The sequence below is a fragment of the Schistocerca nitens genome, chromosome 3 (assembly GCF_023898315.1).
Source record: "Schistocerca nitens isolate TAMUIC-IGC-003100 chromosome 3, iqSchNite1.1, whole genome shotgun sequence".
Taxonomy (NCBI): Eukaryota; Metazoa; Arthropoda; class Insecta; order Orthoptera; family Acrididae; genus Schistocerca; species Schistocerca nitens.
Genome location: NC_064616.1, coordinates 594,015,402 through 594,029,451, shown reverse-complemented (window position 1 = coordinate 594,029,451; position 14,050 = coordinate 594,015,402). Strand labels below are relative to the sequence as shown.

The 14,050-nt window shown below is 43.2% G+C and overlaps 1 protein-coding gene across 3 annotated transcripts in view; it reads right to left on the bottom strand.

Annotated features, from left to right (window-relative positions):
• LOC126248510 (elongation of very long chain fatty acids protein AAEL008004) overlaps positions 1 to 14,050 on the bottom strand; it is a 351,103-nt gene that overhangs the window by 79,195 nt on the left and 257,858 nt on the right. The window lies entirely within an intron of this gene.

Genomic DNA, 14,050 nt, shown 5'->3' with positions numbered 1-14,050 from the left:
GACGAAATCAAATAAGCGTGACCACAAGCGAACATTTAGTAAGAAAGTGTACAGTTAGCACAAGTTGTGTGGGTGCAGCGTAAGAATATCTGATTTCAGTCAGGAAGTAAATTCGTGAGCGAATACATCAATTAGGAATCGTGTACATTTGTCTGAAAAAATGAAATGCACGAAAACTCCCAGTTACATAAAAATGCGAAATGGAGAGTTGCGAAAGCTTACACATTATTTTGTTATTGCCCTAAACTGTACATAATTATGTACAAAACAACAATATTCTACTAAAACAATTATTTCTTTTGTCAGATAAGTTGTGCATCTTATTATTTATTGTTATGATTATTACTGTTGTTATTATTATTGGCAATGGTAATAGTTGTATAAACTTATTGATAAGCATAACTGTTACACAGCTGATGCTATTAATCCCACACGCTCAGATTTATTTGAAACTAAAAATTTGTGATCAGTATCGGAGGGCAGACACGTTGTCTGCCGCGGTCAGTGTCGGTTAAGACATAATTATGAATCTCAGGTTTGTAATGTGAGAGCTCCATTGGCAGTCATGGTCGTTATTAGTTAAGAACTTAATTAACAGTACAACTAAAATAATTAATGGATAACTTGATCAAGTTGATTAACTTTATGAGGTCCCGTTCTGCTCCTCAGCACAGACAGTACGAAGAGTTTGTATCTGAGTGCGATTCGTTGCATTCTGACTCAACGCAGCACAACAATGTTCGTTGACCAAGTAAAGGTGGAGTGATTAAATGGTTTTGCAAAAGAAGAACTAACCACTTTCGTAGACAAGAAGCTACGAGTTCCTAGCAATCGAACGCGGTATTCTATCTGTGGCTTTCCTGAAAGACTTTCTGAAACGTTCAAACGCGCTCAAGTACCGACCTACACGGAAATGGGAAATAAATATGTGATCTGACGCGAAGCATGTCTTCTTTCCGTCACAAGGTGAATATCATAGAAAAAGAAATGTAATTCAAGAATATAATCGCTTTCCAACAATTATTGAATATAAAAATAATTCTTAAACGGACATTGCAGTTTTTTCAAATTTTACGTCTGATCTTAAGAAGGAATTGCAGCAAGATTCCAAGACTTCGCTGAGATAGAGAAGTTGTCGCATTTCTTAAAATCGCCTTTTGAAGTTTCTCCAGCGGCATAATGGACTGATGTGGCTGCGAAGTTGTTCCGCCATTCAAAGCCTTTCCTCCAAATGGAGATAACAGACTTGAAGGTCGACATTTCTTTGCAAACACAGAAGAATTTTGGAGGAAACATTTTCCAGAAAAACAAGGAAATTGCAAAAAATTAGCCATTTACCTGCTATTATGTTTGGCTCCAGATATGTTTGTAGTACTATGTTCTCCAGTGTCTTTCGTATGGGGCCTGTTTACTGTTGAACCGGCCATAATGCTGCTTTGATCGTTACTGCAGGGGCAGTTTTTTTAATATATATATACACACAAAGGCTTTCGCTTGTATCGTCACACGATGCGGATGCTTTGAAAGTGAACTTGGTGTCCGAAACTTGTCACCATCAAAAAATAAGAAAGATACTTCTTAATGCGACTTATGACGGAGCTGCAACCATTTATTTAATTCATTTTTGAAAAGATTTATTTTGAAGAACCAGTATCTCTCAAGACTAATGGTCGGCCACCTTGAAAAAAGAAAAAAAAAAAAAAAACTGCCTCAGACCGGAAATGTAATTTCTCTCGTTGGTTCTGGAATACAGTTATGCCTACCTGCTGTTGTTCATATTATTCTGTGACTGAAAATTAAAATAATATTAGTAAGGAATGAGTTGCTTTTCTTGGGATTTCGATAAAAATTTTCAAAAGTATCCGGACCCCACCTAAATTTACTAGCCGACCCCTGCTGTAGGTCCTCCTTGTGACGGAACTGGCTAGACGGACTGCTCTTCAGTTTTCAGACCAACTATACCTGCTGACAATGACTGAATGTAAAACAGTCAATGTCATGGCCTTCAGCGGTAACTACGGCATCACGACGCTCGGCGGGAATGCCACACATTCCTCCAGAGTTTTCATACTCATCTGCAGAGCAGTCTGAATGGAATAGTACGTAATAATGCGGAAATTCTGGCGCAGAATAGTATCTTGGTGGCAGCGAAAGCGAAGCTGGCACGAGAGCCTACTTTCGCTGGCGTAGGCGGCACCGCGCGGTCAGTCCTAAATGCGCTTCCAGCCGAAGCAAAAGCACTCTCCCCCCCCACCCGTACTTTCCGACCTCGAAGGTGGCCGACGTCTGAAAGGTGAACAAATCCTAGTTAAGAGGAAGAACGCCATGGCATGCTTTTTAAGAAAGGGCCTTTTGTAACTATCGAGTCGGTGGTCAGTTGCCACCGCTGCAATCGATCCCTCAGACACACTGGAGAACGAGAAGAGTTCACAGAAATAGAAATGAAAACTCCGAAAAGTTGTAACAGTATTGTGTGGAGAACTTCGCGCATACAAAACGAATTGAAGACGTCTGAAGACTTGCTCAGTAGCGTACCAACGCTTATTAACGAAAGTAAAACTGTTTACAACCCGAAGGTTGGTTTGAACACCGCAGTGCTTACTAGCACGAGTAGGAATACAGTAGGCATGGTCCAGAGTGGTTATAACTGATTTATTATCACTATTTAGGCCATCCGGCGTCAGGTAGAACATTTGGGCTCCTTGCGTCCCCCCTCCCTATCCCTGGAGAACCACCGAGAATTGATCAAGGTCACCCAGGGAATCACCCAGGCAGTTGTGCTACTTACAGTCAAGGTCATGACGTCATGTGAGATTAAAATGGCGGCAACCGCCTCTCTTCCCCTCTGGGCCAATGCATCTGCATCTACATCTACATCTACATGGATACTCTGCAAATCACATTTAAGTGCCTGGCAGAGGGTTCATCGAACCACCTTCACAATTCTCTATTATTCCTATCTCGTATAGCGCGCGGAAAGAATGAACACCTATATCTTTCCGTACGAGCTCTGATTTCCCTTATTTTATCGTGGTGATCGTTCCTCCCTATGTATGTCGGTGTCAACAAAATATTTTCGCATTCGGAGGAGAAAATTGGTGACTGGAATTTCGCGAGAAGATTCCGTCGCAACGAAACACGCCTTTCTTTTAATGATGTACAGCCCAAATCCTGTATCATTTCTGTGACACTCTCTCCCATATTTCGCGATAATATAAAACGTGCTGCCTTTCTTTGAACTTTTTCGATGCACTCCGTCAGTCCTATCTGGCAAGGATCCCACACCGCGCAGCAATATTCTAAAAGAGGACGGACAAGTGTAGTGTAGGCAGTCTCCTTAGTAGATCTGTTACATTTTCTAAGTGTCCTGCCAATAGAACGCAGTCTTTGCCTAGCCTTCCCCACAACATTTTCTATGTGTTCCTTCCAATTTAAGTTGTTCGTAATTGTAATACCTAGGTATCTAGTTGAGTTTACGGCTTTTAGATTAGACTAATTTATCATGTAACCGAAGTTTAACGAGTTCCTTTTAGCACTCATGTGAATGACCTCACACTTTTCGTTATTTACGGTCAACTGCCACTTTTCGCACCATTCATTCATCTTTTCTAAATCGTTTTGCTGTTTGTTTTGATCTTCTGATGACGTTATTAGTCGATAAACGACAGCGTCATATGAAAACAACCTAAGACTGCTGCTCAGATTGTCTCCCAATTGGTTTATATAGATAAGGAACAGCAAACACTACCTTCGGGAACGCCAGAAATCAGTTCTGTTTTACTCGATGACTTTTCATCAATTACTACGAACTGTGACCTCTCTGACAGGAAATCACAAATCCAGCCACATAACTGAGACTATATTCCATATGCACGCAATTTCACTACGAGCCGCTTGCGTGGTACAGTGTCAAAAGTCTTCCGGAAATCCAGAAATACGGAATCGCTCTGAAATCCCTTGTCAATAGCACTCAACACTTCATGTGAATAAAGAGCTAGTTGTGTTTCACAGGAACGATGTTTTCTAAATCCATGTTGACTATGTGTCAATAGACCGTTTTCTTCGAGGTAATTCATAATGTTCGAACACAACTTATGTTCCAAAATCCTGCTGTATATCGACGTTAATGATATGGGTCTGTAATTTAGTGGATTATTCCTACTACCTTTCTTGAATATTGGTGTGACATGTGCAACTTTCCAGTCTTTGGGTACGGATCTTTCGTCGAGCGAACGGTTGTATATGATTGTTAAGTATGGAGTTAATGCCTCAGCATACTCCGAAAGGAACCTAACTGGTATACAGTCTGGACCAGAAGACTTGCTTTTATTAAGTGATTTAAGTTGCTTCACTACTCAGAGGATATTTACTTCTACGTTACTCACGTTGGCAGCTGTTCTCGATTCGAATTCTGGAATATTTATTTCGTCCTCTTTTGTGAAGGCATTACGGAAGGCTGTGTTTAGTAACTCTGCTTTGGCAGCACTGTCTTCGATACCATCTGCATTGCTATCACGCAGAGAAGGCATTGACTGTTTCTTGCCGCTAACATACTTCACATACGAACAGAATCTCTTTGGATTTTCTGCCAGGTTTCGAGACAAAGTTTCGTTGTGGAAACTTATAAGCATCTCGCATTGAAGTCCGCGCTAAATTTCGAGCTTCTGTAAAAGATCGCCAATATTGGGGGTTTTGCGTCTGTTTAAATTTGGCATGTTTGTTTCGTTGTTACTGCAACAATGTTCTAACCCATTTTTTGTACCAAGGAGGATCGTGCACACCCTCCACACCTTCATCTGTTATACGATGTTGCAGTTACTGTGTTATTCTGATCGCGATGCATGCATGTCCAAAGGAACGGGCACTGCGGCGACCACACCGTTACGAAACACATCAAATGAATTCCCAACTGCGAATAAGGATCACCATCATCTGTAGACTGGAATGACGACAATGAAAATTTGTGTCGAACCGGTACTCGAACCTGGATTTTCCATTTCTCGCATAGTTGACAACGTATGGAAGTTTGGGTCTGGCCGTGAGTCGTAAACGGGTAACCAAATGGTAAGCGACTGCTCGCGATAAGCGGAAAATCTGGCTTCGAGTTCCGCTCCGACACAAATTTTCACTGTCGTCATTCCATTCTATAGCTGATGGTAGTACTTATTCGCAGTTGCGAATTCATTTGCTGTGGTTCGTCTTTTGAGACACTTATGTGGGAGGGGTTATTCTGCAGCTGGACAGCTTAGTGAGAGGATGTGTCTATTTCTTAATAACAGATTACGTTAAGTCACGTCACTTGAGTTCTATTTATTAATAAAAATATTACGTGGCACCAGCAGAGACGTCACCTAGGCAGATATGTAAGTACTCTCACTTCTACGTATTTTTCGTAGTTTCACGTATTTATCATCTGTTTTTCTATTTTATAACTGGAGGCACTCTGGAGCATAGGGAGAGGTTGTGTCTATTTGTCGCAAATTAGATCACTCTAGGTCTATTTGTCAATAACATATTACACAGCACCAGGAGCGAACTCACCTAGGCAGATATGTAAGTACTTTCAGTTTTGTACATGTTCCTCAATTTTACGTATATTACCGGGTTTTCCAAAATTTTAAGTATTTTGTCTCAGGCAATCACAATAGAGAATTAGATACCACTGATAAAGAGTCACACCTCCCCAACTCCGTCTTTTAAAACAGGAACACTCTAGAACTGGGCGGCATAGGGATAGGCCGAGTCTGTCTGTTAATAACAAGTTACGTCACTCGAGATCTGTTCAATATTTCGAAGCACCAGCAGAGGTCTCACACAGAGAGATAATATGTAAGTACTCTCAGTTTTACGTATTTTCCTCAATTTACTGCATTGTACCTAATTACGTGAACTATGTGTCAACATCGCGACGCATCGTGTCACGAAACCATGTCACAGTGTCGCGTCGCTTCGGGTCACATCGCGTTGCGTCGCGTCAGCGTCATGATACTTTCAGTTTTGGTTCCGATGTATGTATCACAGCTAATCCTAAGCTGGTGTTTGACCTCATAGTGTTAGAAACGTACACGTTGGTAGAAATATTGACGATGTCGAGAATGCATATTGTATAAGAAATATCACACTGCATTACTAGATTATATGACGACATAGGAAAATTCTGATGCCTCCAACCAAAGATACTGTATTTGTAGCACACCTCTCGCATGCTGGAGGGTAGATCACCCTCAGACTCCGACATTCGGGGTGTTGCCGCGAACGCCGACGGTCGCGGACACAGTGCCTAGCAGTTGGGTTACGGTTGGGTTGTTTGGGGGAAGAGACCAAACAGCGAGGTCATCGGTCTCATCGGATTAGGGAAGGATGGGGAAGGAAGTCGGCCGTGCCCTTTCAAAGGAACCATCCTGGCATTTGCCTGGAGCGATTTAGGGAAATCACGGAAAACCTAAATCAGGATGGCCGGACGCGGGATTGAAACGTCGTCCTCCCGAATGCGAGTCCAATGTGCTAACCACTGCGCCACCTCGCACGGTCGACCAGCAGTTGCCGAGGAAGTTGCGGCTGCAGCCTAACGTTGCTGCTATATCATATCTGGTCGACAGATCCTCCGCTCATGGTAATAACGGCAAACAGGTCCTAAGACGTAGGTGGAAATATCAAAGACCGATGCAAACACACACCGCCCTCCTCATAGTATGCGCTGGATAATGCCGACACGGCATGAAGATCCTCGTCCGATCCTGATTGCCAGGTTGCAAACGGGAGTGGTCCAGATGCCTGCCTAACAATACGCCAGACCATATCCCCAGACGTGTTAGAGAAATTTGCAATCACCTTCGACCTAGTAGCTGGCACAAATTACGCTCAACCGTCCAGGGTGAGAGGGTCGCGCCACAGCGAAGCCTGTCGCAGCTTGTCGACGCCTTTGCAGATAAACACTGCTACCAGTTTAAGCGTCAAGCACCCTCTCCCTCCCTGCTGCTTTATAATTTCTCTATGTAACGCCAAGACAAACAAGTCTTAACTCGTGGACATCTACAACCTCACCAAAGGAAATCTGTGGACTCATTTGCGGATAACCCCTCTAACAGCTCAAGCGCTAACCACATCCCTCCTCGCCTTCTCGCCCTCCTCCCTCCAACCGTCATGCTTTTGAAACAAGTGCGGGTGACTCCATTTTCAGCTGGGCGGCCTCGCAAGTGGAATGAAGGCTCGTAAAAAAATAAACCCTGCAAGAATATGCGACATTATTATGGCTCTGAGCACTATGGGACTCAACTACTGTGGTCATTAGTCCCCTAGAACTTAGAACTACTTAAACCTAACTAACCTAAGGACATCACACACATCCATGCCCGAGGCAGGATTCGAACCTGCGACCGTAGCAGTCGCACGGTTCCGGACTGCGCGCCTAGAACTGCGAGACCACCGCGGCCGGCTGCGACATTATTATAAGCATCGTATATTAACCACTGGGAAATCCGATTATGGTACGTAATTTCGACTGATCCATGCACAATACTTCCTTACAAACCGAGCACTGTGTCTTGATAAACTGTTTCTCCAAACAATAATCACCAACGTGATTCAAAAAATGCGAACAATACACGCAGAATGACCGCTGGAAAAGCGAGTTGTACGTACTTGGTAACAGTGCAATCAGCACCATGTTTATGCCGAGACGCTGCTCGTATCTGCCAGCTTTACAGATCTATGAAGCACGAGGACCGACATCGCCAGCCGGCCGGAGTGGCCGAGCGGTTAAAGGCGCTACAGTCTGGAACCGCACGACCACTACGGTCGCAGGTTCGAATCCTGCCTCGGGCATGGATGTGTGTGATGTCCTTAGGTTAGTTAGGTTTAAGTAGTTCTAAGTTCTAGGGGACTTATGACCACAGCAGTTGAGTCCCATAGTGCTCAGAGCCATTTGAACCATTGAACCGACATCGCCACGATGAGACTGTGGACAGCCGTGCAACATGCCCGTATACGTTCCCACTAGTCGGGGGGAAAACCCATCTCATGGCTCCAGGTACGCGAGGGAAGCTATCCACGCAAAGCTGATATATGGAGGGGGATCACCGATCCGTGAGGCTGTGAGTAACGGTCCAGAATTCGTTTCTTTCGGCGTCTGGTAAATTGCACCACGTCGACCGCAAAGCGGCAGTTGAAGCAGTAACCAAAGAGTGCCCACACGCTGTCAGTAATCTCCAGAGGCCTGCTTGATAAAGCTACCAGCGCATCGCCTGTCGGACGCGAGGCAGACAGCAGAGACTGTCAGAGTAAAAACATTCTAAAATCAAATTTTTATCATACACTACAATATCAGTGACTCATAACTGGAATCAGTCACCTCATACAAAATCATTTCCCTCATACAAATCCTTAGGCATCTGGAATGGAATGATCACATAGGCTACATCATGGGTGAAGCAAGTGTTACACATCAGCTCATTGGTAGGATACTGGGAAAATAAATTTGTATGTAAAAGAGATTGTCTACAAAACACTCCTTCGAGCCATCGTACAATACTGCTCTTAGGTGGGTGGGACCCGTACGAGATAGGACTGACAAGGGATACGTAGCGCATACAAAGAAGGGCAGAGTCAATGGCTGCAGGTTTTCATGCCCCAAGGCGAGCGTCAGTGAGATGCTGAAAAACCTGAACTGGCAGACGCTTGAAGATGGACGTCAGTTTCCCACGAAAACCATCTTACAGTGTTTCAAGAACCTAGCAATATTCGACAACCCCCTACGTACTGCGTCCGCAGAGATAGTGAAGACAAGATTAGACTAATTACGACATTTAAGCGATCATTCTTCCCGTACATTATACGCGAAACCTTAATACGTAATACAACTGGAAGTACCCTCTGACATGCACTTGACAGCGGTCTGCAGAGTACAGCTATAGATTTAGATGTAGACTGAAAATGCTCATGACTCCTTACCCCGACCACAATACCCTGCACGCTGAATTTAAATCTCTCCCTGAGAGTATAAGGAACAAGCAAGTTATATGGACATTTGACCAGAAAGCGTTCCAAGGGAGACACACTCACTGGACTCCGCCCTAACAGGCCCCGGAAGGCCCAACGGTACCGACCGACCGCCGTGTCATCCTCAGGTGTTTCACGTCGCTGGATACGGATTGGAGGGGAATGTGGTCAGGACACCACTCTCCAGGCCGTTGTCTGTTTTCGTGACTGGAGCCGCTACTTCTCAGTCAAGTAGCTCCTCAATTTTCCCCATGAGGGCTGTATGCACCCCTCTTGCCAACTGCGCTCCACAGATGTGGACGATCACCCATCCATTTGGTAGCCAAGCCCAACAGCGCAAAGCTTCGGTGATCTGACGTGAAACGGTATTACCACTGTGGCAAGGCCATTGACAGCACAACCACTTGAAGGCGGAGATAAAAGATCTTTGACAGTGATCAGGACGAGGCACTTGGTCCGCCAGCATGGGGTAAGCCAGACGACTGTATAGAACATTGTCCATGAGAACTGTCAATGTCCATATCACTTGAGACGCGAGAGGTCTTATACCTATGGACTTGCTTCCCCGGCGACGGCTTTGCGCTGGTTCGTCGCCCAGACTACTATGGTACTGGGATTCTTGTCATCCACCCTATTTACAGATGAGGTTAATTTATAAGGGGCGGTATCGTCAACCTTCACGACACCCACATGTGGGCTACAGAGAATACATATGGTACTGTGGCCGTGAACCACCAGCATCGATTCAGTCTGAATGTGTGGGCAGCGATTATTGCCGACCGCCTCGTGGGACAAGTCATCCTTCCACAATGTCTCATATGCGAGGTATGTCTGTTGTTGCTGAGGGTGATGCTGTCTGCCCCGCTGGAAGACATGCCTTTGTTAGTACGAAGGGTAATGTGGCTACTAAATGGTAGTGCTCCAACTCACTGACCTCTTGAGCGTGGAGATAAAACACTAGTGTAGACAGAACATTCCCACTTGCATGGTGTGTTCTCATGCGTGCTTTCGGTCGTTAAAACCTATAATGTCAAAGATCTTTTATCTCCACGTTCAAGCAGCTGTACCTCTCTTGGAATACATTTCCAGCCATATGTTCATATGACCTTTGTTGCTCCTTATCTTCGCAGACCCGAAGTTTTGCCCCACTTAGCAAAATCATGCAGTATGATCTGCCAATCACCTGCCATGAGCATTTTTGTAGTATCTGTCCTGAAAGACGGAGCTTGTACCTTCTTCGAGTTGAAAGGTCTCTGTTGGATTCCTTTCATGTTAATTTCTTAAATCTGTTGTCATTTACGGCATAAATTCCTCGTCTAAATTTACTGTGGCGTTTCTGACTATCTGGGAGGAGACTGAGCAGTGAAACGTGTTACACAAGAACGATCTGTCACACTACTACACTTTAAAACACAGTTTATATGTAATTCATGTCACACAGTCTCATACGGAACCCACATCCGCTTTCTTTTAGATACTGTATATGATAAGATACTGTCATCCCCCTTCCCTTCTGTGTGAGAGGATGAATGAGCAAATGTATTTCTAGTTGCATGCTTGAGGGTAGCAGACAAGCCTGTCTGCTAGAGAACAGTAGGACCAACGTCGGAACAGGTAGCTACGCTTTCTAAAAGCAGAGAGGTTTCTATTCTTAGTATGGTCCTGTCCGTCCCTTGTCATGTTGGTATAGGAAGCGGCCTCTCTGGCCACTTCCGTTTGTATTTGAAAAGCACGCTCGGTAGGAGCCCAGCAGGTCAGTCTGTCCCCGGCGAGCGTCTGAAGTAGTAAGATCTCCGGCTAAGCGCGTGTCTGCTAAGTCCGTAGGACAATGGATTTCTTAAGTTCAGCCTAACTGAAAATTTAATCACCTTTATTTCAGGTTTAGATCTAAAATATCTTATGTTATCTTAAATTGCAACGCAGTGAAATTCGAGTGTGAAGTTTAGAATATCTTCCAGTAGCTGCTTTGTCACTACTTCGTGAGTAAAGTGGAACCACGTGTTGATCAGTAACTCTAACTAAGAGCATCAATCTTAAATGCGAATTTGTGTGAGATTATAACGTCTCGTCTTGACAATATTTTTCAATATAGCAACTTTTCTTTATGTTCAACCCACGTGGGGTGTACTTTGTGAGACTAGTACCACGTGCTTATACAATTGTTTGACCCATCAAGTTAATAGTAAGACGATAGTAACCAGTTCGAGGTTTTTCTTTTGTAAATTGCTTTTCTATCTAATTTATTTTAATTATCAAAATTATTGTGGAGTTACAATCTTTGTATAAACCAAGTTGACCACGTGAAGCATGTGGTGTAATCATCAAAGTAGCCCTCAGCTATTCTTTTCGGGAAGATTTCACAGAGAGTTTGTATGAATTTAGTATACCAGTGTGTGGTAATTACATGACGGACAGGATTGCGCTACGAGCGTAACTTCTTTGGGTGATAATTGAATCGGTTGGTTGTGGTTAATTTCCTCTTGGATACGTTACAACGTTCTTCGTGTGTTATTTTATGAATGCAGTGTAGTATGTAGTCTCCCAATCTTGGCTCCCTATTTGATGTGTTCCGTAAGATTACAAACTCACATTTTCACAGTGCTAAATAAGGCACCAGCTTAATTGTGACTCAAGTTTAATATGCTGAAATTTCAATGATCAATGTTAAAATAAATTTCCAAATATAAACTGATTTATTTCTTTTTATTTAAATTCTCTTTTTTATATATGTATCACCGGTTGTCGTATGACGATTAAAAGATTATAATTAATGTTAGTATGGTTGGGAATTTGGATTAGACTGGATACCTGGTGAAACAGTTGATCAGTAATGCAAGGTTAACTTCCCCAGACAGCTCACAGCTTTAACCCGCTTTTATTGTCTATCAGTACCGCTTTCATAGCAAAATTAAAGCAACAACGTTACAGAGTGTATGCTACCTAAAAAACTTTCAAATTTCTGTTTCACTCTCTTGCCACTCAAACAAACCAATCGTCATTAGCGTTGCCCTTCTTTGCATACAGTGGACCTCTTTTGTACACAAACTGCGAATGTTCGATATTTACAAAATATCGATGTTGGGAGTTCAGATATCGATGTTTCAACAGCGATGCAGAAGTCTTTGAAACATAGTAGCATCGATATTAAAGTCAAAATCTCGACCTTCGATGTGGGCAAAAAAGAACGGTAATATAGAAGGCGAATGATCGACTTCACTTTATTAGGAGTATTTTAGGAAAGAGTTGTTCATCTATAAACTAGACCCCGTACTGAACACTAGTGCGACCCATTCTTGAGCACTGCTCGAGTGTTTGGGATTCCCACCAGTTCAGATTAAAGACATCGAAGCAATTCAGGGGCGGGCTGCAAGATTTGTTACCGGTAGGTTAGTATTAGAAAATATTTCATGTACTCCCTGGAGTGAAGACGACGTTGTTTTCGCGAAACACTATTAAGAAAATTTAGAGAACCGGCATTTGAAGCTGACTGCGGCACGATTCTGCTGCCGCCAACGTAGATTTCGCGCAACGGAAATAAGATAAGACCAGTTTTGGCTCGTACGGAAGCATACGGACAGTCGTTTTTCCCTCCTATTTGCGAGTGGAACAGGAAAGAAAATAACTAGTAGTGGTACAAGATATCCTTGGCCATGCACCATACGGTGACTTGCGGAGTATGTGTTAGATGAAGACGTACTGCGTTGAAAAGGATCATAATTAGGTACTGACATGGACAAATCGACGGATGTTGCAGATGTAACGCACACAAGCTTTTGTGGTTAATTGAAACAATCTACCTGCAGAATTTTCAGTACTCGTACCGTGTTGCATTAGATCGCAATAGTGCACGTTTGGCAGAACAAGTGGTAGTCCAATAGTACCTGAGGGGAAATATTACAAACAAAAAATGAAGCCAGAGTCAGCTCCATGCTCGCCAATGAGTTTTGACGACAGTCCTGGTTAAAGTCGTTACAGTACTACCGTAAGTTAACGAAGCCATCAGCGGAGACGGATATTTAGGTGAAATAAACTTCCAATGGAGACGCAAGCGTGGCAGAACCACTGTAATGTCCAATGAGTCCATATAAATTACGAGAACAATTTGTCAGCTTGAGTTTAGAACAGAAAAAAGAAAGCCAGTTTCTCCGCCGAGTGGGTATCAGTTTTGCCGTGTATTGAAATATATGTAATTTGTTTCAAGCCGCTTTTACTTGGTGTGATCTAAAAGCCACGGGGCACTACTGTAAAAGAAAGTGCTGCTGCTGATGTATGTTGAAGACAAATTACAGCTTGCACTATAAACATCTGTACATTAATTCTCTGTCATCGAATAGCATGCAGAGCAAACAACGATAATAAAGTACTGGATCTTCTTTTTGGTTTTGTACTGGTCTGTATTCCAGAACAGGTTTCTCGTAGTGTTCGTTTGCGAAGTTTCGCGCAACTAAATTTTAGGTTAGTTAATGGCACGCTGGAGGACCGTTAAAAAATAAGCATTAGGTTTAAAAACAGCCGCCTTGGTAGGATAGACTTCTCACACAAATTACATTGGTGTATGAAATACATCAAACTAACGAGATAATCTGCATAAGCTGCATCGACAGTTGTTTTCTTTTCATTCGCATTTTTTTATTAGCAGGGCTCGTGATCACAGTTGCGTAACACTATGGAAATGGCTGCTAATTTCTCATCGATTTCGCGTAACAACGAATCGTGAAGTCAAGCTGCGGTCAGCGGGTGAGGCCATCGTGACTGGAAAAAAGGAAGCGAGTACGTATTTATGAGGTTGATTATACTCTCATTTATAGCATGATGTTGTATAGAAAGAACAGGTAACTTGAAACATTTTCGGTGTTCTTTTAATTTTGTCCACAATCTGCAGAACGGCTATTACATATTTACATATACTGGAAGTACAATAGACAATGCCTTTATAGTCACAAACATTCGCACTTTAGGGACCTTTAAAAATTCAAACATATGACGTATTAAAAACTAAACTCCTCCCGCACAGACCATGAAGGTCCAAAGGTACCGACTGGCCGCCTTGTCA